At 47.8% G+C, this 26,236-nt stretch overlaps 1 protein-coding gene and 1 long non-coding RNA gene across 4 annotated transcripts in view; both read right to left on the bottom strand.

Annotated features, from left to right (window-relative positions):
- The window catches only part of LOC309353458, a 339,290-nt gene that overhangs the window by 42,161 nt on the left and 270,893 nt on the right, over positions 1–26,236 (bottom strand). The gene's annotated exons all lie outside the window — the stretch shown is intronic.
- GJC2 (gap junction protein gamma 2) overlaps positions 1–26,236 on the bottom strand; it is an 88,298-nt gene that overhangs the window by 38,583 nt on the left and 23,479 nt on the right. The window contains exon 1 of one of the 3 annotated variants that reach the window (XM_081882605.1): positions 20,723–20,895. The exons of 1 other annotated variant lie outside the window; for it this stretch is intronic. The gene's annotated coding sequence lies outside the window, so the exon portion shown is untranslated. Of the gene's footprint in view, positions 1–6,279; positions 6,915–20,722; positions 20,896–26,236 lie in introns of those variants that run through there. One more of the 3 variants, XM_081882604.1, reaches the window with a different exon arrangement.

Here is a 26,236-nt window from a genome sequence, read left to right on the forward strand (position 1 = left end):
TACAGTTTTTAATCTGTGTGCATATTTAATGTGGGGGTGGCGCAATGACAATAAAGTAGCCTTCGGCCGCAGTCTGAAGTGGCGTAGTCCTCGTCTGCACAGGACCAGGCCGCAAGCAAGTCCTTTTTCCTCCCACAACTGGAATCTGGCGTTGGGGTGTGCATGTTTCATCCCAATATAGAAATATGAGCACATATAACCTTGCTGTTAACAAGCCACTCCAGAGAACGAGGAGTAATAAAGAGCCCCCGAAAGAGAGGAGAGGGGGAGAGAAGCAGCTGTAAAAACAAAGATTAAAATGAGCTGAACTCCAACAACGTTCGAGTCAGCAGCCTCCACATGGCAGCAAAACCTCCACCTGGTTCAACGCTGGGTTTTTCCTTCCTTCGTGGGGTGGCATGATTTTCATGAATGAACGAGCATCTATGAATGGTGGAAGTTGTGTGCTCAATCTGGGCTTACCCCCCCCCCACTCCTATTGAAAAAAACGGAGGTAGGGCCCAAAGCTGGCTGCCTAAGGCAGGCACAACGAGGTGACAGTCTGTGAGGATGGAACAACGATGCCAGGAGCAGCAGGCAAGTCTGATTTATTTTAGCACTGTTTCTAGCGTGGACCCCTCCTGTGAATGGAAATGCACCCCCAGAATTCTCTGGCTGTCGGGAACTCCAGAGCTTGAATCAGGAACCTGACGGGAGTGAGGCTGCCTGCCTGGGAAGGCAGTATCAGTCGCAACAGTTAGCAGGCCGTTCAAAAACTCAATTGACCAGGCCTAGGGTTAAAGGTAAAGGTAAAGGGACCCCTGACCATTAGGTCCAGTCATGGCCGACTCTGGGGTTGCAGCGCTCATCTCGCTTTATTGGCCGGGTGAGCCAGCGTACAGCTTCCGGGTCATGTGGCCAGCATAACTAAGCCGCTTCTGGCAAAGTAGAGCAGTGCACGGAAACACAGTTTACCTTCCCGCTGGAGCGGTACCTATTTATCTACTTGCACTTTGACGTGCTTTCAAACTGCTAGGTTGGCAGGAGCAGGGACTGAGCAACAGGAGCTCACCCCGTAGTGGGGATTCAAACCGCCGACCTTCTGATTGGCAAGTCCTGAGCTCTGTGGTTTAACCCACAGCGCCACCCATGTCCCAGGCCTAGGGTTAGGTGTGAGCAAATTTGCCAATTTCAGTTTTCTCATTTTTCAGCTCTGAAGTTACTGTAAGTTCTCCACATTTTCACATTTTCAGTTTGCAATTTTAAAAGCGCCCATGAACATTTGTCAGCAAATTTGTCCTAATATGCAATTTTGCCCAATCTAAGTCATTTTGCAAGCCATAGGCACCATCCACCACAGGGCCTGGTATAAACCCGCTTTATACCAGGTCCTAATAAGATATGCGGGTGGCGCTGTGGGTTAAACCACACAGCCTAGGACTTGCCGATCAGAAGGTTGGCGGTTCAAATCCCCGTGCGACAGGGTGAGCTCCCGTTGCTCGGTCTTTGCTCATGCCAACCTAGCAGTTCGAAAGCACGTCAAGTGCAAGTAGATAAATAGGTACCGCTCTGGCGGGAAGGTAAATGGCATTTACGTGCACTGCTCTGGTTCGCAAGAAGCGGCTTAGTCATGCTGGCCACATGACCGGGAAGCTGTACGCTGGCTCCCTCGGCCAATAAAGCGAGATGAGTGTCACAACCCCAGAGTCGGCCACAACTGGACCTAACGGTCAGGGGTCCCTTTACCTTTAACTAATAAGATGGTATGACCACTGGTGCAGGAAGGTGGGGGCCAGGGGCGCCGACTTATAAAAATTATTGGGGGGGCGTGGGCCCATACCGACTTATAAAAAAGATTGGGGGGGGGCCCAAGACCTCCAAACCGCTGCTGCTGGGGGAACGAAAGGGGTGAGCCCCGGGCTGCCCCGACCTTAAGTGAACCTGTGAGGGCCCGCCCTTTGCGGCAGCCGATTGGCTGCTGCCGTGGGCGGTGAATATTAATGAGCTAGGGGGAATCCCCGCTTCTCGCGGGGCTGACATCAGCCCCGCGAGATTGTTGATGGGTCGAGAGCCCGCAACCCCACCCCCTCTCTAGATCGGGAGTGGCTTTGTTTTAACTCATTACTGAATGTATTTTAAAAGGTAACTATCGTCAAACAAGGAAAATAAAAAATACCAACATAATTTTGTGATTTTACAAAGCATAATATAACTAATAACTTTCTTAAATTATTGGGGGGTGGAGCCCCCCCAAACGAATTTTTAAGGGGGCTCGGGCCCCCTCAGGTCCCATGGAGTCGGCGCCTATGGTGGGGGCGGTCTGTCCTAGGTGTCATCCCTGAGTGGGGGTGACATTGCTGCCCCACCCCCCTGGGACACTTGCAGTGGGCGGCGCCCTCCTGGGATGCTCACCACTTGCTGCAGGCGACTAGCTCTGCCTCTGTGTAGGACCCTGAGATTTAAAAAATGAAACACATACCCAAGTCACCCCAAAGGGAAATTCAAGGAAGGCTCCAAGGCCCAACACAAGGTCCCTTGCAGAACCAGAACCTCCAGCAGGCAAGCAGATGCAGAACATGGTTCTCCAGCTGTTTTTGGACTACAACTCCCATCATCCCTTGCTAGCAGGACCAGTGGCCAGGGAGGATGGGAACTGTAGTCCCAAAACAGCTGGAGACCCAAGTTTGGGAAACTCTGAACTGGAGGCCGCTGAGGAACCGCACATGAAAACCCAGGAGGAACGATTGCTTTTTTCCAGCCCATGAAAGTCATCCCTGCACATGCATGAAAGACAGTGGGCGATTTTGCAAGATGGGGTTGGGGGGTCTGGCAGCCCCAGGACTTCACTTTGGGGTGAGCAGATCCTGGAGGTGAAATGGCGGCTCATCATTCTCCATCCCCAACTAACCTTTGCATTCCTCGGCTAAGGCGAGTCTTCCCGACCTATCCCCAGACAGCTGCCCCAGCCCACTGGAATTCCAGCCTCAACGCACACACACATGGACAGAAAGAATAGGTAATAAACCCTGTATGTCATCGCAGCTTCCTCCAACAATGGAAGGGTCAGTTCCTGTGAGCCAGGGACGGCTGCCGGCATTTCAATAGCTGGAACTAGGTGTAGCTCAGCTCCCAAATCCATGAGTCAAATATACAAGCAATTCAGGGTCCGAAGCGCTCTACCGGTCCGTATCTTAATGCTCTGGCAAGGGAGCAGGAAATGAACAAGGCATTCCTAAAGGCCACAATATTGCTGTTTCAATCCTCGAATTTTCCACCACCGGTTGTGAAACTCCTCTCTTGGCCACCGCCAAGGGGTAATTAAGAGGAGGATGGCAGTGCTTTTGCCAAGGGGTGAGGTTCATGCTGAATCCAGTTCCACCTGGATTTTTCATGGGAAGCCAGTGGTAGAGTGCAAGCATGGCGCTACAGATGAAGAAACTCTGGGCGCAGAGTCCACAGGTTCAACCCCTGCTGTCCTACACTAGTGTAGTTGTGATGGCCTGGGAATCCGATTCAGAGGCTGAACCTGAGGAATCCCAGCCTGCACAGGAGTCCCTGCCTCCAGAACCAGCTGAGCCGGGGCTGGGGCTTGAACCTGAAGGGTCTTCACCTGTGCCGGATCCTCAGGAGCAGACACCAGCTGAATCCGCTCTGGCTCCGGAGGTGATGGAGGACCCATTCCCTGCTCCTCTCCCAGCCCTGTCAGGAGGTGAGGTTGCCTCTGGGTCCAGTAACCCTCCAGTCTCTCCTGAGCTGCAGAGGCTCAGGGCAGAGAGGCAGAGGGAACTAAGTTCTCGCAGGAGGATTGCTTGCCTCCAGGCCAGGAGAGGCGAGTCACCTGTGGACCAGGGCCGCCCTATGCCTCAGAGGAGATAAAGGCCAGTCAGCCCAGTCCCAGGTTGCGGGAGCAACATCGTTGGTAACCTGTCCCTGCCTGCACCCTGACCTGCTCTCCTGAGTTCCTGACCACGCCCAGCTCCTTGCCTTGGACCCCGCTTCGCCCTTGATGGACAGCCTCCATACCCTCGACCTAGGACTGGACTCCGCACGGCAACTCCCCCTCTCCAGGACCAGCACAGTAGTGGTTAGATCAGGGTGGGGTAGGGGACTGGTGGGCCAGATTACTACATTCCCCCACCCATTGCGGGGTGGCCATTTGTCAATCATGTGGTGTCACAATAAAATCAGGTGGTCTTTCTTGCCCACTGAGGTCCTCAGGTTATACACCACTGTCCCATTATACACCACCCCCTAAATGAATCAGAACAAGAGTGCACACAGTCTACCCTCCTAGTAAGCTTCCTGCAAGAAAATCAGGACAAACACTCAGGAAACAGGTCGTCTGGAACAGCCCTCTGTCTCTTGAAACTAGGAAAGTCTAGCTCCAGGGGAGTTATACTGGGATGTGGGGAACTGGAACAGGCTAAGCAACAAGAGTGTGAATGGACGGGAAGGAGGAAACAGCCATTCCCCCCAGGCCCAATCTCCAGTATCTCCTGCCTGACACCCTCAGGGGCTGCTGCCGGTCAGTGTCAACAATACTGTGCTAGATGGACCAATGGTCTGGCTCTGAATAAGGCACTTTCCGGTGTGCCCCTTGTTAGGGCTTGAAGCAAAGAGACAGTTCTTGCCAATGACCCTTGTCCTCCCCTTAGCACACCCTCGGCACCAGTCGCTGAATGAAGCCAGCATCCCTTTCCACGGCCATCAGAGCACACGCCTGCATCCTGCAACCCCTCCTTCGGCCAATCTCAGCCCGTGCTGCAAATATTTGCTTTGGCTCCCCTTGGCGGAGCTCCCTCCTCATCAGGAGCTACAACAATGCGGATTTAAAAATAATAATAATCATTATCATTATTATAATGGGGAAATGCCTCTCTCCACATTCCTCAGGTCGGAGTCTCCTCCCGGGCCAAAGCTTTGCCTGGTTTTATACACGCGTGAACATGGAAGTGGTTTCGTTCCAGGGCAGCCCATCCAACCATCTGGAACAGATATCCCTCCAAAAACAGGACCTGCTTCCCACTGGAGTGCCAAGTTGGAAAGCCAAAAATCCTAGAAAGAGGAATAAAAAAAAGAACTGGAAGAATAAAGGGGTTCTTCTTTTATTGCTTCATGTTTCGAGCATGATTATGCGCAGGAACATGGTCCTGTTATTAGGCTGACTGAGATGGGGCTGGGGGATGAACTTGGCACCGTCTGCATTCAAGGGAAGTGCTACCGTATTTTCCGGCGTATAAGACGACTGGGCGTATAAGACTACTTACCAACTTTTCCAGTTAAAATATAGAGTTTGGGATATACTCGCCGTATAAGACTACTCCTCTTCTAACGCACACCAAATAATTTTTTTAAAAACACCAGTCTCCAGTGCAGCTCGGAAATCCGCTCCACTTCCCAGTAACCGGGGGCTTCTGGGGCCAATTTTCAAGCTTATTTCTGCTTCATCTAGAGAGCTGGGTGTCCTCTGATTTAATTTGCTGTCGTTTTATCCTTTGGTGGGGAGTTGCTGCAGGAGCTGCTGCTGTAGCCGGCGTATAAGACGACCTCTGACTTTTGAGAAGATTTGCCTGGGTTAAAAAGTAGTCTTATACGCCAGAAAAGACAGTAATTCACTGAGATTTGGCCCTAATAGGAACATAAGTAAAGGTAAAGGGACCCCTGACCATTAGGTCCAGTGGTGGCCGACTCTGGGGTTGCGGCGCTCATCTCGCTTTATTGGCCGAGGGAGCTGGCGTACAGCTTCCGGGTCGTGTGGCCAGCACGACTAAGCCGCTTCTGGCGAACCAGAGCAGCACATGGAAACGCCGTTTACCTTCCCGCAGGAGTGGTACCTATTTATCTACTTGCCCTTTGATGTGCTTTCAAACTGCTAGGTTGGCAGGAGCAGGGACCGAGCAACGGGAGCTCACCCCATCATGGGGATTCGAACCGCCAACCTTCTGATCAGCAAGTCCTAGGCTCTGTGGTTTAACCCACAGCGCCACTGTAGGTTATAGAGCCTATTAAAAGTAAAAAATGCCATCCTGAGTGCTTATTGCAAACTAACCAGGGCTACTATCAAAATGTTGGAACAAATGCTCAGACCCGCTTCTTTGAAGTAAAATTACAAGTTAAGCTGCAAACGTTTTGAACTGTGCACTTGGACTTCTTTTAAAGATTGATGTAAGACTTTTTCTATTTGAAATGATGCTCCAAATAATAATAATAATAAAAGGAACAAGGAAACCAGATGTCTCTGCTGCTCAGTGCTAGACACTCCCCTCCTCCCGTATTTAACAAATCTGAATAGTCACTTACTCGGAGTTGCCAAAACCTCTGTCTCTTGCGGTTTCCATTTGACAAACGGTCTTTCAGCAGCATCTGGGCTGCAGCGCAGCCAGTGGCACACGCCGGGCAGCGGATGGCAAATATATATTTGAGAACCTAGCAACGCTTCACTGCTAAGGCAAAAACGACCCCCGCAAAGGAAAACAGAGTGCAGTCCCCCACGTGTCCCCAATTACCAGGACCTAACCACGGCTGGAACATCCATCTCATCGGTTTGGCTCCTCTTTCTGTTTTCGGCTTGGCATCAGGCAGGCACATCTGGAATTCGTAAGCTCCAAAGCCAGATCCTCTGACCAGGGGCGGGTGGTGGCAATTTCACAGATGTTTATATTAGGCAATCCCCAGTCCATGTTAACAGCATCTGGAAACATGGCAGAAAACGAGTTCTCCTCCTGAGAAAACCTTCCCACCAGGATCTAAGGCCAGAGATCATCCCTGCAGCTCTGGAGAGAGCAAGGCAGGCATCAAATCGTAGCTGAGCAACCGGAGGAAAGTTTGCAGAACGCTCTGCTTTGTTCTGGGGTGGCTAGCAAATTTCAGCTGCCAAATGCGCTCCTATTCTTCCTCCATCCCTTTTCTAAGAAAATAGTTTATGCCCTCTGCTCCATGGTCAGATTGTTCAGGGACCTTTGGCCACAGCCCATCCGTGTCAAGGGAGTCTTTATCTGAACTCCACAATTGGCCCATTGAAAGCGTAATCTCTGGAGGCCGTGTGCTTTGGAGAGTCTGCAGCTTGTGCAAAACTGATACATCACTGGAGGTGGTGTGCATAAAGACAGTCATCTTCCTCTCTGTGGTGCGGGGATGTGCAGAAGAACGAGCTGCAACTGCAGAATGCGCCCATTGTCTTTTGGACCACAGACCCTGAGCTTTAACCCTAGAGTCGCCGTTTGATGCTCACGTATGCGCAGAATCCGGGAATCAGGGCAGGACATTCCCCACACAAACTTATTAAGTTATGGGATACGCCACACACGATGCTCAGTTAACGTAAGGCATGTCTTGCTGCAAGATGTCCCAACACCCACCAGCTAATTAGATTCCATTTTTAAAAGAAAAATAAAATTAAAGTAAAAGGTTGAGACAAATTTGAAGGAGGTGTGTCAATAGCTATTGATTGCGATAGGTATGTCGAACCTTCATGTTCAGAAGCAGAAAACCTCCAAACACCAGGCGATGGTGCAGAGTAAACAACAGCAGGGTGTGGAATAAAGAACAGCCTTTCTGTTCTTCCCCTGTGTGTGATACAACTGCACATGATCCTGCAAAACTGTTCTTTCTTACAACTCTGGGGCGCAGAATATGAGAAGGTAAGACACTAAGTTTCTAAACCACACGACGAGAGAAAAGACTGAAAATGTGCCGGCAAGTTCTTCTTGATAAGGTTCCGAGGAACTTCAGCCAGGGAACCTTTAAGCGGGTCCCATTTGCCTTATTCTGAGCCACCGTGGTGAACTTGTCAACGTAGAAAGTCCCACCAGCTCACTGTTGTACTTCAGTGACACTACTGCAAACAGCCAGAGGGTGGCACTGTGTCCTGGGACTGGCAGAAAAGAAGTGAAGTGGGAAGAGCAGAGGAAGCTTCCGTTCAGGCATAGTCTCTGGCTATGTCAGGGGAAGGTACATAAACTGGTGGAAGGGGAGTGACCCCCAGTTGCTGCAATTGCTCCATAGAGCACAGAGCTGGGAACAGCTGCCTAGATGCTAGACAGGTGTGAGTATCTCCGGCAATAAGAGTTACCGTATTTTTTGCCCCATAAGATGCACCTAGTTTTTAGAGGAGGAAAACAAGAGAAAAAAAAATATTCTGAACGAAACAGTGGATGTATGATTTTTGTGGTGCAGGCTGTAGCCATGGACATGCTATGTGATCAGATGGTGAATTTGGGGTGACCCAATGCAAAAATCCTGAGGATCCATGGGCTTTTACCTCCCCCCTCCCAGGTAGCCTCCTTTATCTGTAGCGTCCCTTATCTCCCTGCCCGATCGCTTGCCGATCAGCTGCTTCCTTTCAACACCCAGTTCCTGCTTTCAAAAAAAAAAAAAGAAAGAAAGAAAGAAGCATGATCTGCTTTTCACCCCTGGGCAATTCGGCTCCAGGGACCACACATTCGCACAGACATTTCCCCTTACTTTTTAGGAAGAAAAAAGTGTGTCTTATGGAGTGGAAAATACAGTAACTCTCGGCTCTTTCTTTGGCTGAGAAGCTCCCAGGATTCACTGCAGCTACCAGCTCAGTAGAAGTCAGCCCCTGCCCCTCTAGTCTTATAAAGTCACAGTCTCTGGCCTGGCTCATTATGCGCTGAGCATCGTGCACAGAATGAGGTCAATGGACTGCAATGGCCCTCCTTGGCTCGAGACCGTGAGCCCCCATGTTGCATAAGGATCAGATCTGGGAATCCCTAATACGGTTACCAGATTTTCTTCAATGAATCCAGGGACACTTTATTTTATTTTTGAAGCTGAGTAGCAACAGGGAGTCAGTAGTGGGGATGGTGAGGCGAAAGAGCCTGGGCCCAAGCAAACATGCACAGTGTATAAAGGTGCAAAGTCCTTCTTTCGCACCCTGTGAAACATAAATGTGCAGAGTTTTTTTAAAAAACGGCAATGGCACGCCACCCACCCGTGACTGCCAAGCCTCCCCTGATATCCTCTCTCCTCGCCCCTTTGTTTTGACTGATAGGGGCAGGCTCACGAGTTGCGGACGGGCAGCTGTTGCCCAGTTTTTTTAAAAAAAACTCTGTGCATTTATGTTTCACAGGGTGCGAAAGAAGGGCTTTGCACCTTGCCTGGCAGAGAAACTGTGTGCCTTGCGCCCCTCCTGGGTAATGGCCACCCACTCGTGACTCCCAAAGGGAGAAGAGGACAGAAGATCTGTACCACCGGACATCCCCGGTTCCCCTTTGGCAGTGGCGGCGGCAGTGAGGAGTTCCTGAAGGCAGCCAGAGCCAACTGTGCTACCAGGCTGGCTCTGGGCTGCTGAGGCTGCCACTGCCACGTTTCCCGGGGACAGATTTGCAAATCCGGGGACATTCCGGGGACGGAATTTGTCCGGGGACAGATTTGCAAAACTGAGGACTGTCCCCGGGAACCAGGGACGTCTGGTAACCCTACTATAGAAGAGTGGTGATAAAGCATCTGCTTCTGCGAGTGGTGGGCGGGGACAGGGGCCAGAGCGGGTGGGGCAGCAATGTAAATTTGGCCTTTGTACACAAGGGACACAGGTGGTGCTGTGGGTTAAACCACAGAACCTAGGACCTGCAGATCAGAAGGTCGGCAGTTCGAATCCCCGCGATGGGGTGAGCTCCCGTTGCTCGGTCTCTGCTCCTGCCAACCTAGCAGTTCGAAAGCACATCAAAGTGCAAGTAGATAAATAGGTACTGCTCCGGAGGGAAGGTAAACGGCGTTTTCGTGCGCTGCTCTGGTTCACCAGAAGCAGCTTAGTCATGCTGGCCACATGACCCGGAAGCTGTACGCCGGCTCCCTCGGCCAATAAAGCGAGATGAGCGCCACAACCCCAGAGTCGTCCGCGATTGGACCTAATGGTCAGGGGTCCCTTTACCTTTACACCAGGCTGGTTTCTACATGCAACACGCCTCTCTGGCCTCCATGCTGGCAATTATCATTTCACTGACATCCCGGTTCTCCTTCAGGAAGCTCAGAGGAGCTTGTGTGCAGCCTCCAGGCAGCATCATGTCCAGATGCTTGCCAGGATGAAACCACTTTGCTATAGGAATGTCAGAGCGCCACAATGCAGATGTGACAAGCAAAACAGGCGAATCCTGTCCACCTACTTGCAAGCGCTTCAGCAAAGGAAGCTGAAATTTGTCGCCCCCTTGAAGAGGGCACGACTGAACGGTTTCTCCCTGCAGAGCGCAGAGGAAATAACTAGGCAGAACAACAAGCGGCTCCATTGTCCTACACGGGAAGGACGACGGCAGCCATAAAAGTAGATCAGAAAAGGGGTCCGCTGAGATTGCTCTCTGGGCAGGAGTCAGATCGGCAGGCGCTCAGAAAGAGGAGCCACCTCCACCGGCCAGAGTCCGTGCACAGATGCAAGAAGACACTGTATGGTAGCATAGCCTATCGCGGCACAGAGCACAACAGCATCATTGTGCAACTGGGTGTGATCTTTCAAAAGCCAGTGAAACATGCTTGACATCTGCACTATACATTTAAAGCACTCCTGCACTGCTTTAGCAGTCATGGCTTCCCCACCAAACAAGAACCCTGGGAACTTTGGTTTGTTACGGGTGCTGGGAACTGTAGCTCTGAGAAACAGTCTCCTAACAACTCTCAGCACCCTTAACAAACTACAGTTCCCGGGTTTGTTTGATTTTTTTTGTAGGGGAGCTGGGACTAAAATAGTGCTTTAAACAGATAGCGCAACTCATCTTTATGAACAAAAGCATATATTTGATAAACTGCTTTTGGGTGACCTAAAAGCGTTGAAGCGGATTTCAACAATGCCTTGTGTCAGGGTTTTGTGTGGAATTTAGCTTCAAACACAGGATTTAGCTTCAAACACCCTGCTTTCATTTTCCTTTTATTTTTAAAATGGCGGTTTTCAAGTCCTCCGGGTTCTAGGCAAGGTTTTTCGCCATATTCTTATTATTTTAATTAAACATATTTCTACTCCGCCTTTCTTTCTTTTTTTCTTTTTTTAAAAAAGAATATTTATTAAAGTTTTCAATAGTGATACAATAAAAGTCAAAAAGAACAAAAATACAAAAATAATTAAAAACACACAAAGTTTCCATTACTTATTTTCCATTAACTTATTTCCCAGACCTCCTCGTACCTCCCTTTTTTGTATTCCAATTCAAATTGTTAGTTCAGCAAATCCTTATCAATAAATTTTAACCTATTTCTAAACCTTTTTTTCCATATTCTCTTAAAGCATTACAGCTGGAAACCACTCTAATCCGCCTTTCAGGGCACAATGCCCACGCAATGTGGGCTACAGTTTGATTCATTTATTTTGTAAGGGCGTTAGAACAAATTACAATTTTAAAAGCCATCACTTAAGAGAGAGAGAGAGAGAGCATGGCACATTAATGAAATGCAGGCTGGGGTTAAAAATGGGAGATGAGAAAGCTTAAGTATGGATGAATTATTCGAAGAGAAAGCCCTTCATTTAGCCCAGCGACTTAACAGCTGCTCACGATACCACATTCTCTGACCTCCCTCCTTTGCAAGTTTAGGACATGATCCAGCACTTTAAAGCTGCCGTTCAAGTCAGTCGAACTCTGGCTTCAGTTAGTGGAAAAGAAAACGCCCGATTTAGCTGCTGACTTGAACTCTGGTCTCCCAGGGTCTAGTTGCCCCCTCTGACCATGACGTCACATGCACCGATTCAAAACGATTTGCTATCAGTATTGAGATCATTTACAACTGCCCTGACAGCAACTTGAGCACAAATAATCATAAAAGCACAATAAAAATAATGTTGGGAGGACCTCTGAGAATAAAGAGGGGGCTCTCTTAAGATCAGAGCTCCAAGACCCTCCTTCAGTGCCCCCCCATTCAATTTGCTATGACTCACTCCAATTCTGCGCAATTTTGATTCACTGCCATAGTTTCCATTTGAGTCACTTGCAGAATCAGATTTTCCTTTGACCAAGGAATGCTCTGGTTCCCTGGGCAGCTATGCCATTAAGAGAAGAGGGGTGCTCCCCCTAGTGGTGCTTAAAAAGAAGTTTTTTTGGGGGGGGACAGTACTGGCTCAGAAGAGGACATGCGCAGTAATATCTCAAGTGGTGGCCGCACCATTGATATGCATAAGAACAATATGACATTGGCAAAAATCCACAGCAAAGAGTCCTGTGACATCTTATAGACAATATGAGTTGCAGCCCAACAACATCAAGGGCACTGCACTGGCTATTTTTATTTTACATTGGTCAGGCTGTCCAACTAGTATGGTGTTGTCTACTCTGCTAATGCTGAAGGTCTCCAAAGGCTGAAGGAGAAAGACCTCTTTCACATCACCTGATACCTGAGACCCCTTTTCCATAACAGGAGACACCAGGGATTCAACCTGGGAACTCCCACAGGCGATTGCTCTCCCACTGAGCAATGGTTTCCAATAAGGCCACAGTACGGAGGTTCTCAAATATATATTTGCCATCCGCTGCCCTGCGTGTGCCACTGGCTGCGCTGCAGCCCAGATGCTGCTGAAAGACCGTTTGTCAAATGGAAACCGCAAGAGACAGAAGTTTTGGCAACTCCAAGTAAGTGACTATTCAGATTTGTTAAATACGGGAGGAGGGGAGTTTCTAGCACTGAGCAGCAGAGACATCTGGTTTCCTTGTTCCTTTTATTATTATTATTATTATTATTATTATTATTATTATTATTATTATTATTTGGAGCATCATTTCAAATAGAAAAAGTCTTACATCAATCTTTAAAAGAAGTCCAAGTGCACAGTTCAAAATGTTTGCAGCTTAACTTGTAATTTTCCTTCAAAGAAGCGTGTCTGAGCATTTGTTCCAACATTTTGACAGTAGCCCTGGTTAGTTTGCAATAAGCACTCAGGATGGCATTTTTTACTTTTAATAGGCTCTATAACCTACAGTGGCGCTGTGGGTTAAACCACAGAGCCTAGGACTTGCAGATCAGAAGGTTGGCGGTTCGAATCCCCATGATGGGGTGAGCTCCCGTTGCTCGGTCCCTGCTCCTGCCAACCTAGCAGTTTGAAAGCACATCAAAGGGCAAGTAGATAAATAGGTACCACTCCTGCGGGAAGGTAAACGGCGTTTCCGTGTGCTGCTCTGGTTCGCCAGAAGCGGCTTAGTCGTGCTGGCCACACGACCCGGAAGCTGTACGCCAGCTTCCTCGGCCAATAAAGCGAGATGAGCGTCGCAACCCCAGAGTCGGTCACAACTGGACCTAATGGTCAGGGGTCCCTTTACCTTTACCTATGTTCCTATTAGGGCCAAATCTCAGTGAATTACTGTCTTTTCTGGCGTATAAGACTACTTTTTAACCCAGGCAAATCTTCTCAAAAGTCAGAGGTCGTCTTATACGCCGGCTACAGCAGCAGCTCCTGCAGCAACTCCCCACCAAAGGATAAAACGACAGCAAATTAAATCAGAGGACACCCAGCTCTCTAGATGAAGCAGAAATAAGCTTGAAAATTGGCCCCAGAAGCCCCTGGTTACTGGGAAGTGGAGCGGATTTCCGAGCTGCACTGGAGACTGGTTTTTTTTTATTTTTATTTGGTGTGCGTTAGAAGAGGAGTAGTCTTATATGGCGAGTATATCCCAAACTCTATATTTTAAACTGGAAAAGTTGGTGAGTCGTCTTATACGCCCAGTCGTCTTATACGCCGGAAAATACGGTAGCACTTCCCTTGAATGCAGACGGTGCCAAGTTCATCCCCCAGCCCCATCTCAGTCAGCCTAATAACAGGACCATGTTCCTGCGCATAATCATGCTCGAAACATGAAGCAATAAAAGAAGAACCCCTTTATTCTTCCAGTTATTTGTTTTATTCCTCTTTCTAGGATTTTTGGCTTTCCAACTTGGCAATCCAGTGGGAAGCAGGTCCTGTTTTTGGAGGGATATCTATTCCAGATGGTTGGATGGGCTGCCCTGGAACGAAACCACTTCCATGTTCACGCGTGTATAAAACCAGGCAAAGCTTTGGCCCGGGAGGAGACTCCGACCTGAGGAATGTGGAGAGAGGCATTTCCCCATTATAATAATGATAATGATTATTATTATTTTTAAATCCGCATTGTTGTAGCTCCTGATGAGGAGGGAGCTCCGCCAAGGGGAGCCAAAGCAAATATTTGCAGCACGGACTGAGATTGCCCGAAGGAGAGGTTGCAGGATGCAGGCGTGTGCTCTGATGGCCGTGGAAAGGGATGCTGGCTTCATTCAGCGACTGGTGCTGAGAGTGTGCTAAGGGGAGGACAAGGGTCATTGGCAAGAACTGGCTCTCTGCTTCAAGCCCTAACAAGGGGCACACCGGAAAGTGCCTTATTCAGAGCCAGACCATTGGTCCATCTAGCACAGTATTGTTGACACTGACCGGCAGCAGCCCCTGAGGGTGTCAGGCAGGAGATACTGGAGATTGGGCCTGGGGGGAATGGCTGTTTCCTCCTTCCCGTCCATTCACACTCTTGTTGCTTAGCCTGTTCCAGTTCCCCACATCCCAGTATAACTCCCCTGGAGCTAGACTTTCCTAGTTTCAAGAGACAGAGGGCTGTTCCAGACGACCTGTTTCCTGAGTGTTTGCCCTGATTTTCTTGCAGGAAGCTTACTAGGAGGGTAGACTGTGTGCACTCTTGTTCTGATTCATTTAGGGGGTGTTTATACAGTGGTGTATAACCTGAGGACCTCAAGAAAGACCACCTGATTTTATTGTGACACCACATGATTGACAAATGGCCACCCCGCAATGGGTGGGGGAATGTAGTAATCTGGCCCACCAGTCCCCTACCCCACCCTGATCTAACCACTACTGTGCTGGTCCCGGAGAGGGGGGGTTGCCGTGCGGTGTGGTCTGAGCCCGGTCCTAGGTTGAGGGTATGGAGGCTGACCGTCAGGGGCGAAGCGGGGTCCAAGGCAAGGAGCCGGACGTGGTCAGGAACTCTGGAAGTGCAGGACAGGGTGCTGGCAGGAACAGGTTACCAATGATGTTGCTCCCGCAACCTGGGACTGGGCTGACTGGCCTTTATCTCCTCTGAGGCATAGGGCGGCCCCGGTCCGCAGGTAACTCACCTCTTCTGGCCTGGAGGTGAGCACTCCTCCTACGGGAACTTAGTTCCCTCCGCCTCTCTGCCCTGAGTCTCTGCAGCTCAGGAGAGGCTGGAGGGTTACCGGACCCAGAGGCAAACTCAGCTTCCCCTGACGGGGCTGAGAGTGGACCCGGAAGCTGTACGCCGGCTCCCTCGGCCAATAAAGCGAGATGAGCACCACAACCCCAAGAGTCGTCCGCGATTGGACCTAATGGTCAGGGGTCCCTTTACCTTTACACCAGGCTGGTTTCTACATGCAACACGCCTCTCTGGCCTCCATGCTGGCAATTATCATTTCACTGACATCCCGGTTCTCCTCCAGGAAGCTCAGAGGAGCTTGTGTGCAGCCTCCAGGCAGCATCATGTCCAGATGCTTGCCAGGATGAAACCACTTTGCTATAGGAATGTCAGAGCGCCACTCGGGCCAATGAAGATGTGACAAGCAAAGCAGGCAAATCCTGTCCACCTACTTGCAAGCGCTTCAGCAAAGGAAGCTGAAATTTGTCGCCCCCTTGAAGAGGGCACGACTGAACGGTTTCTCCCTGCAGAGCGCAGAGGAAATAACTAGGCAGAACAACAAGCGGCTCCATTGTCCTACACGGGAAGGACGACGGCAGCCATAAAAGTAGATCAGAAAAGGGGTCCGCTGAGATTGCTCTCTGGGCAGGAGTCAGATCGGCAGGCGCTCAGAAAGAGGAGCCACCTCCACCGGCCAGAGTCCGTGCACAGATGCAAGAAGACACTGTATGGTAGCATAGCCTATCGCGGCACAGAGCACAACAGCATCATTGTGCAACTGGGTGTGATCTTTCAAAAGCCAGTGAAACATGCTTGACATCTGCACTATACATTTAAAGCACTCCTGCACTGCTTTAGCAGTCATGGCTTCCCCACCAAACAAGAACCCTGGGAACTTTGGTTTGTTACGGGTGCTGGGAACTGTAGCTCTGAGAAACAGTCTCCTAACAACTCTCAGCACCCTTAACAAACTACAGTTCCCGGGTTTGTTTGATTTTTTTTGTAGGGGAGCTGGGACTAAAATAGTGCTTTAAACAGATAGCGCAACTCATCTTTATGAACAAAAGCATATATTTGATAAACTGCTTTTGGGTGACCTAAAAGCGTTGAAGCGAATTTCAACAATGCCTTGTGTCAGGGTTTTGTGTGGAATTTAGCTTCAAACACAGGATTTAGCTTCAAACACCCTGCTTTCATTTTCCTTTTATTTTTAAAATGGCGGTTTTCAAGTCCTCCGGGTTCTAGGCAAGGTTTTTCGCCATATTCTTATTATTTTAATTAAACATATTTCTACTCCGCCTTTCTTTCTTTTTTTCTTTTTTTAAAAAAGAATATTTATTAAAGTTTTCAATAGTGATACAATAAAAGTCAAAAAGAACAAAAATACAAAAATAATTAAAAACACACAAAGTTTCCATTACTTATTTTCCATTAACTTATTTCCCAGACCTCCTCGTACCTCCCTTTTTTGTATTCCAATTCAAATTGTTAGTTCAGCAAATCCTTATCAATAAATTTTAACCTATTTCTAAACCTTTTTTCCCATATTCTCTTAAAGCATTACAGCTGGAAACCACTCTAATCCGCCTTTCAGGGCACAATGCCCACGCAATGTGGGCTACAGTTTGATTCATTTATTTTGTAAGGGCGTTAGAACAAATTACAATTTTAAAAGCCATCAGTTAAGAGAGAGAGAGAGAGAGAGAGAGAGAGAGAGAGAGAGAGAGAGAGAGAGAGAGGGAGAGAGGGAGGGAGGGAGGCATGGCACATTAATGAAATGCAGGCTGGAGTTAAAAATGGGAGATGAGAAAGCTTAAGTATGGATGAGTTATTCGAAGAGCAAGCCCTTCATTTAGCACAGCGACTTAACAGCTCCTCCTGACACCACATTCTCTGACCTCCCTCCTTTGCAAGTTTAGGACATGATCCAGCACTTTAAAGCTGCCGTTCAAGTCAGTCAAACTCTGGCTTCAGTTAGTGGAAAAGAAAACGCCCAATTTAGCTGCTGACTTGAACTCCGGTCTCCTAGGGTCTAGTTGCCCCCTCTGACCATGACGTCACATGCACCGGTTCAAAACGATTGAGTATTGAGATCATTTACAACTGCCCTGACACCAGCCTGAGCACAAATAATATAAAAGCACAATAAAAATGATGTTGGGAGGACCTCTGAGAATAAAGAGGGGGCTCTCTTAAGATCAGAGCTTCAAGACCCTCCTTCAGTGCCCCCCATTCAATTTGCTATGACTCACTCCAATTCTGCGCGATTTTGATTCACTGCCATAGTTTCCATTTGAGTCACTTGCAGAATCAGATTTTCCTTTGACCAAGGAATGCTCTGGTTCCCTGGGCAGCTATGCCGTTAAGAGAAGAGGGGTGCTCCCCCTAGTGGTGCTTAAAAAGAAGTTTTTTTGGGGGGGGACAGTACTGGCTCAGAACAGGACATGTGCAGTAATATCTCAAGTGGTGGCCGCACCATTGATATGCATAAGAACAATATGACATTGGCAAAAATCCACAGCAAAGAGTCCTGTGACATCTTATAGACAATATGAGTTGCAGCCCAACAACATCAAGGGCACTGCACTGGCTATTTTTATTTTACATTGGTCAGGCCGTCCAACTAGTATGGTGTTGTCTACTCTGCTAATGCTGAAGGTCTCCAAAGGCTGAAGGAGAAAGACCTCTTTCACATCACCTGATACCTGAGACCCCTTTTCCATAACAGGAGACACCAGGGATTCAACCTGGGAACTCCCACAGGCGATTGCTCTCCCACTGAGCAATGGTTTCCAATAAGGCCACAGTACGGAGGGAGTGTACAAATTTGCTCGTTTTCTCAGTCTCTCCTTTGTACAACCTTCAATTCAGTTTGTTGCATTTCTTTATCGCTTTGTGATTTTTTAAAAAACAAGGGCTCATGAAAACCCATCCGCATATTCCCCCCCCCCAATATACACAAACTGGGATGCAGTTTTGCCTAACATACACACTTTTGAAATCAACCCCCCCAATGTAATGCATTTCTGTATGCAATTTTTCACTAATATATGCAATTTCACGCACACTTTCGCCAAATACACATTTTGTACAAATGTGCCTAATTTCAGCAGGGGAATGGGACCCCGTGGGCAAATTTATTGCGGTGAAAGCTGATGCCGAAAGGTTATGCTGTAATAAATAAATTTGTTTCCCCCGACCACTGTCCATGCTGGGTGGGAATTTGCACTCCAGGGCTGGTTGGCCCGTAGTCCTCCAGAAAGTTATTGGACTACAACTCCCATCATCAGCTCCAGGCAGCATGGTCATGGATGATGGGAACTGTAGTCCAGCAAATTGGTTTTCCTAGGCAGGGACAAAATAAATGAATGCCTTCATCGTTGCACCTCTTTAACTCCACTTAAAAACTGGTCTGCACACACCCGCACGCTGGCAGATCTGTTGCAAGGCCTACCCTTTTCCAGACCCATCGCAAGTTCAGAGGTGGGGTGGAGTCCTTTGAGGAGCTTAACAGCTTCCAGATACAACTCTGCTATGTCGAGGCCTCTCAGAACCACTTCAATTCCTCCTCTTCAGCCATCTCGCGGGCAGTCTGTTTGACAGTCCGCCCTGGGCTATCCATTTCCCTCCTCTCTTGTCATTTTAACAGGGTCGTGAGGTTCCTTTCCAGCTGTAAATCAAGGAGATTCTTTCCTTGGCAAACACCAAACGCCTGGGACCTTCTGCATGCAAGTCATGCTTTGCCACTAAGCTACGGCCTCTCCCCGTATATCACATCTGCACAGTGATCAACCTATTGAGATGTCACTGGAGGCACAGAAATACTTGCATTTGCACAGCCTTGAGAACACTGCACTGCTAAGTACCTGTGAAACTCCAGAGGTGGATCGGGTACCGGACACCTGTAAAACGAGCGTCATCCCTGCTTTCTTCCTACCTGGTTAAGGGGAAGGGATGGAGCTCAGTGGGTGAGCACCTGCCTCGCCTCCAGGAGGTCCCAGGTTCAATCCCAGGCTCCTCCAAGGAAGGCTGGGAATGCCCCGTGCCCTGGAGAGCATCTGCCAGTCCGTGTAAACAATACTGACCTAGATGCACTAGTGACCCGGCTCTGAATGAATGTCCCAGTGTACCATCAAAAGCTTGCTATTTTATCCACAGGGCTGGTACAAAAAGAAATAAGGAAATCTCTTAGAAAATCACATTTATTAAATCCCAATCAGCTTCATCGCAGTGTCTAGGGCAGAAAAGAACTACCCATGTGTAGGGGGTGAAAAATAATAGAAATGAAAGGAGCCACAAGCGTCACCTAGTCCAACCCGCTGCACTGCAGGAATCTTTTGCCCAATGTGGGGTTCGAACCCATGACCTTGAGATGAGATCCGTGCTCTTTCAACTGAGATATCCCAGGTCCAGCTGTGTATCATTATTATCAACATCATCATCATCATCATCATCATTATTCTCCTGCCCTTCAATCTAAGGTCCCGTGGTGGGCTAAAACATTAAAAAACGATGCTAAAAACAGTTTAAAGCAACTTACTATCACAGAAATGCAATGACAAACCTAGACAGCATTTTAAAAAGCAGAGACATCACCTTTCCAACAAAGGTCCGTATAGTTAAAGCTATGGTTTTCCCAGTAGTGATGTATGGAAGTGAGAGCTGGACCATAAAGAAGGCTGATTGCCGAAGAATGGATGCTTCTGAATTATGGTGCTGGAGGAGACTCTTGAGAGTCCCATGGACTGCAAGAAGATCAAACCTCTCCATTCTGAAGAAAATCAGCCCTGAGTGCTCACTGGAAGGACAGATCCTGAAGCTGAGGCTCCAAGACTTTGGCCACCTCATGAGAAGAGAAGACTCCCTGGAAAAGACCCTGATGTTGGGGAAGATGGAGGGCGCAAGGAGAAGGGGACGACAGAGGACGAGATGTTTGGACAGTGTTCTCGAAGCTACCAGCATGAGTTTGACCAAACTGCGAGAGGCAGTGGAGGACAGGAGTGCCTGGCGTGCTCTGGTCCATGGGGTCACAAAGAGTCGGACACGACTAAACAACTAAACAACAACATCACAGGTGGGTGCTAAAAAAAAAAAGACACCTCAAGTGTCCAAGATAAATGGCCCAAATACACCCGCTTCCTGTCATTTAAACCAAAGCAATGACATTTCCTGCTCACGCAGTTAAGAGAAACCCTGCTTCACCCATAGATTTGCACTGTGGTACATGAGAAGCCTCCAAGTTGCTCTGCCTTTAGACTGCACGTACGACTGAGGACTTCAGGGACATTAAGACGAGGGAGTGGATCTGCACTAAGGGACCTTGACTCTACCGCACCCTGCCTACAGCATAAAGGGTAGATCAAAGTTGGCTAAGTAGCGTAATTGATCCTTACAAAGCATAATTCATCCTCTTGCACGCAAGCACACATTTTAGGATTGGGGCTGGGGGCTGACGCAGCTTGCCTCTGAATCTCAACCACCACCACACCCCATCTCAAGACCAAAGTTTAAAATGGAAGGGGAATTATCAAATTTGCAAACAACATTCTGAGGTACGCTGCTTATTTGCAAAGCATTCTGAGAAGGTAGCAGTAGCAACATTTAAGCAGCTTAGACATGCAAGAAGAGGAAGAAAACAGACATACTAGGAACTCCTGGCCTTATCCCTTTGCAAAAGCGTCCCATCGTCTTTCCGGAGCTTGTGGAATAAGTTCCAGTCTCCAAAGGGCAGCCTCTCCTGGGTTCGTTTCCTTTTGGCACAGAGGGTCTCAGCTCTCCAGAAGGCTTTTGACAAGAGTGCGCAGTCAGAGCAGACCTCTGAGCTCCCGGCTTGCTCCCCGTCCTCCCCTCCCACCCCCCCTTGAAACCAATCTCCCTTCCCGCTGCAGACGTCTTGGAGAGTCTGGCAGCAAAGTTTGGCTTCCTGAGTGAGTGAGCTGGGATGGGATAGGAGAGGGAGAGGGGATGTTTGGCTCCCTCCAATAGGAAGTTGAGACTGCGAGACCGACTCAAGACACAAATGGGCTGCACGCTTTCTCCTGCTCTGCTTCCTTCACACAAATGCACAGGCAGGAGTGTGCATCTGTATGCCTCAAAGGCTGCAACGTTTGGAACTTTTCAGAGACAAGACAAGTTGATAGAAGTTTATAGAATCATGCACTAGAACATCAAACAAAGCTGGATGTTGGAAGATTCAGGACAGGGGAAAGAAAGTACTCTCTCACACTGACCTAGCCACTGTGATCCACACGACGGTCACCTCCAGACTGGATTATTGTAACTCGCTCTACATGGGGCTGCCCTTGAGACTCACCCAGAAACTCCAGCGGGTGCAGAATGCCGTGGCGAGACTCCTTACAGGATCCTCGCTGCAAGATCACATTCACCCAGTGCTTTACCAGCTGCACTGGCTCCTGGTGGAGTACAGGATCAGGTTTAAGGTGCTGGTTTTGATCTTCAAAGCCCTATATGGCCTAGGACACATGTACCTATGGGACCGCCTCTCCTGGTATGCCCCGCAGAGGAACTTACGGTCTTCAAATAAAAACATCTTGAAGGTCCCAGGCCACAGAGAGGTTAGGCTGGCCTCAACCAGAGCCAGGGCTTTTTCGGCTGTGGCCCCGATCTGGTGGAACGCTCTGTCACAAGAGACAAGGGCCCTGCAGGACTTGACATCTTTCCGCAGGGCCTGCAAGACAGAGCTGTTCCACCAGGCCTTTGGTCAGGGCGCAGCCTGACTCCCTCCTTTGGCAATCTTTACAAAACTTTAGTTTATGGTTGCCATCAATTTTGATTTTAATTAATTTTTATAATGTTTTTATAATGTTGCACTGTTTTAGTGTTGTTAGCCGCCCTGGGCCCAGCTTCGGCTGGGGAGGGCGAGATATAAATAAAATTTTTTATTATTATTTTTATTACTTCTTCACATGGCGTGTAGTTAGACTGTGGAACTCTCTCCCACTGGAAGCAGTCATGGCCAATGACTTGGAAGGCATTGAAAGAGGACTGGTCATATTCATAGAGGAGAAGGCTATCTACTAGCTACGATGGCTATGCAGTCAGAGGCAGCAATGCTTCTGAATACTAGTTGATGAAAACCACCGGAGAATAGAGAACAGGCCCTTGTGTTTGAATCCTGCTTGTGGTTTTCCCACAGGCATCCGGTTGGCCCCTGTGAGACCAGGATGCTGTACTAGATGAGTCGCTGGTTTGGTCCAGCAGGCTCTTATGTGTATACGTATACACACACACACTATGCCCAAGTCCCATAGCGTTGTAAGAACCTGAAATATACTCGGAGTCGAGAGTGGATTTCATGCTCTTTATTCAGCTCTGAGGAGTGAGGAATGGAAGTTCCCCCAGAATGTCTGCTTTATATACATTATTTACACAATGGGCCTCACGTGATTGGCTAATTCTTCTGTAGCCAATCAGGTTGCGGATTCACTTCCACCTGGAGCTGGATTGGTTGGCTCCTGTGGACCAATCAGACTGCTGCATTCTGGATCATATTGTTCTAGGACCAATCAGACTGCTGCATTCTGGATCCTATTGTTCTAGGACCAATCAGATTGCTGCATTCTGGATCTTATTGTTCTAGGGAGGGAAGTCATGAGCTCAGCGGAGCAAATGTGATTGATTTGTTATTGTAATTTTGTTATATTATATGTGTTTCGTTTTGTGTTTATTAAAGAAAATCATAAAAACTATATTTTAAAAAAGGACTAATATCCACATTGGACAACAGTATGGATGATCCCCAAGAGGTAGCTATTGGGCTATTAGTAACTCAAAGAGCTTCACATCAGAGGGGAGATTAGATGGTTGTCTCTGCTTTAAGTGCAAAGCTTTAGCCACGGATTCAACCATTTCCAAACATTCGAGTTCCTTGGAAATTGATTGGAGACTTATCCATGAGAAGCTCACTGATAATTGATATTGAATTGTAGTTTTCTGTGGTACCTTTTGCATTTTTAGCCTTCGTCTTTCTTGATAACGAAGATTTTTGCAAGTAAAGAAAACACACACATATTGCCATGGACGGATCTATCAATTCTAGTTCTCTTGGTTTCTCACTTTTCCAAACTTAAATTCTGTTCTCCACATTTCTGCAGCAATTCGCCTTTTTATATAAAAAAAGAAGAAAATATCATGAATATTCGTCAGTGCGAATTTCTCCTAACAACATTTTTTGCACGCCTTCTTGATTCATGCAGGCATCTTTGAAAGTGATTTCCCCTAATAAGGATGCCTTTCCCCATGCAAACCATCAGGAGCCATCATTCAGGCTAGCCATTACAGTGGAACCTCGGTTTTCGAACGTAATCCATTCTGGAAGACCGTTCAACTTCCAAAACATTTGAAAACTGAGGCACAAAGGGCTGTTGGTGAATTCAGTTGAGAAAATTGAGAAACGCACTTTAGAAGCCATTCAACTTCTGAGGCGCATTTGAAAATGGAAGCATTTACTTTCGGGTTTTTGGCTTTTGGGTTCTGAAACATTCATCAACAGAGACGTTCAAGAACCGAGGTTCCACCATTAAAGATGTGAGACATGCAAAACTCAGCTGAAGTGGCTCTGCCTATTCTCTACACGCTTGCTTCTGCTTTTAGCAATTCAGCTTCAAAGTTCTCTGGACCTGTTTAGTTCTTCCCAGCTGTGATATCTCCCTGTGCAATGGATTCCAAACTCTGAGAGGATTTAAAACCACCACAACAACAAACCTGCCAGGATGTTGTTTCGTTACTATGCAAAAGTTTGGGTTTATGGTCTGGAACAGGGGCAGGGAAGCAGCTAGAGTCTGTCACACAGCTGCTGTCAAAACGCCTCCACGTTCAATTCTCCTCGGTTAAGAAACTAATGGCGCAGTCTTAAATTGCTCCATGAGGCTCTGTTGCCTGCAGTGGCAACAAAATGGTGGTGCTACTGCAGTCACTGTGAGGTGTGACCTAGCTCCACAGAGGGATGGGTGAGTCATCTTATTCAGCTTATGTTTAAAGGTAAGCCTACCTTGTTCGTGTTTTCTGGAAGAATATGAAAAGTGCAACAGCCATCCTTCAAAATTCACACCTCTCTGAATTTTGCGACGCAGTTCTCCAAGCAAACAATGTTTACAAAAATGCATTATGCTTGCTGAAAGTGTACATAAAATGCATACGCTCATGAAAATAACATTCGGAAATCTTGGGGAATTGCTATTCAAAAATTTGTGTATCAGGCCAAACTACCTATGCCCATGTATATTTGGAGAAAGCTACCCTAGACAGCATCTTAAAAAGCAGAGACATCACCTTGCCAACAAAGGTCCGTATAGTTCAAGCTATGGTTTTCCCCCCCTTCATGGATCACTGCCTTGCCGTGGCGAAGGGGCTTGAAGAACTCAGAGAAGCTATGAACTATGCCGAGCAGGGCACCCAAGATGAACAGGTCATAGTGGAGAGTTTTGACCAAACGTGATCCACCTGGAGGAGGAACCGGCAAGCCACTCCAGTATCCCTGCCAAGAAAACTCCATGGACAAAGACAACAGGCATATAAAAGTTATGACGCTGGAAGATGAGCCCCTCAGGTCGGAAGGCGTCCAACATGCTACTGGGGAAGAGCGGAGGGCAAGTACAAGTAGATCCAGAGCTGATGAAGCGGCTGGGCCAAAGCCGAAAGGACGCTCAGTTGCGGATATGCCTGGAAGCGAAAGGAAAGTCCAATGCTGTAAAGAAAAATATTGCATAGGAACCTGGAATGTAAGAACCATGAACCTGGGTAAGTTGGAGGTGGTCAAAAATGAGATGGCAAGAATAAATATTGACATCCTGGGCATCAGTGAACTAAAATGGACGGGAATGGGTGAATTCAGTTCGGGTGACCATCATATCTACTACTGTGGGCAAGAAACCCGTAAAAGAAATGGAGTGGCCCTCATAGTCAACAAAAGAGTGGCGAAGGCTGTACTGGGATGCAATCTCAAAAATGATAGAATGATCTCGATACGAATCCAAGGCAGACCTTTTAACATCACAGTAATCCAAGTTTATGCACCAACTACTGGTGCTGAAGAAACTGAAATTGACCAATTCTATGAAGACTTACAACACCTTATAGAAGTGACACCAAAGAAGGATGTTCTTCTCATCATAGGGGATTGGAATGCTAAAGTAGGGAGTCAAGAGATAAAAGGAACAACTGGCAAGTTTGGCCTTGGAGATCAAAACGAAGCAGGGCAAAGGCTAATAGAGTTCTGTCAAGAGAACAAGCTGGTCATCACAAACACGCTTTTCCAACAACACAAGAGACGACTCTACACATGGACATCACCAGATGGGCAGCATCGAAATCAGATTGATTATATTCTCTGCAGCCAAAGATGGAGAAGCTCTATACAGTCAGCAAAAACAAGACCTGGAGCTGACTGTGGCTCAGATCATCAGCTTCTTATAGCAAAATTCAAGCTTAAACTGAAGAAAGTAGGAAAAACCACTGGGCCGGTAAGATACAATCTAAGTCAAATCCCTTATGAATACACAGTGGAAGTGAGGAACAGGTTTAAGGATTTAGATTTGGTGGACAGAGTGCCTGAAGAACTATGGATGGAGGCTCGTAACATTATACAGGAGGCAGCAACGAAAACCATCCCAATGAAAAGGAAATGCAAGAAAGCAAAGTGGCTGTCCAATGAGGCCTTACAAATAGCGGGGGAGAGAAGGCAAGCAAAATGTGAGGGAGATGGTGAAAGATACAGGAAATTGAATGCAGATTTCCAAAGAATTGCAAGGAGAGACAAGAAGACCTTCTTAAACGAGCAATGCAAAGAAATAGAGGAAAGCAATAGAATGGGAAGAACCAGAGATCTGTTCAAGAAAATTGGAGATATGAAAGGAACATTTCGTACAAAGATTTCCATAATAAAGGACAAAAGTGGAAAGGACCTAACAGAAGCAGAAGACATCAAGAAGAGGTGGCAAGAATACACAGAGGAATTATACCAGAAAGAAATGGATGTCCCGTATACCCCAGGTAGTGTGGTTGCTGACCTTGAGCCAGACATCCTGCAGAGTGAAGTCAAATGGGCCTTAGAAAGCACTGCAAATAACAAGGCCAGTGGAAGTGACGGTATTCCAGCTGAACTATTTAAAATTTTAAAAGATGATGCTGTTAAGGTGCTA

The sequence above is a fragment of the Podarcis melisellensis genome (genome assembly GCF_964234715.1).
Source record: "Podarcis melisellensis genome assembly, chromosome: 12".
NCBI lineage: Eukaryota > Metazoa > Chordata > Lepidosauria > Squamata > Lacertidae > Podarcis > Podarcis melisellensis.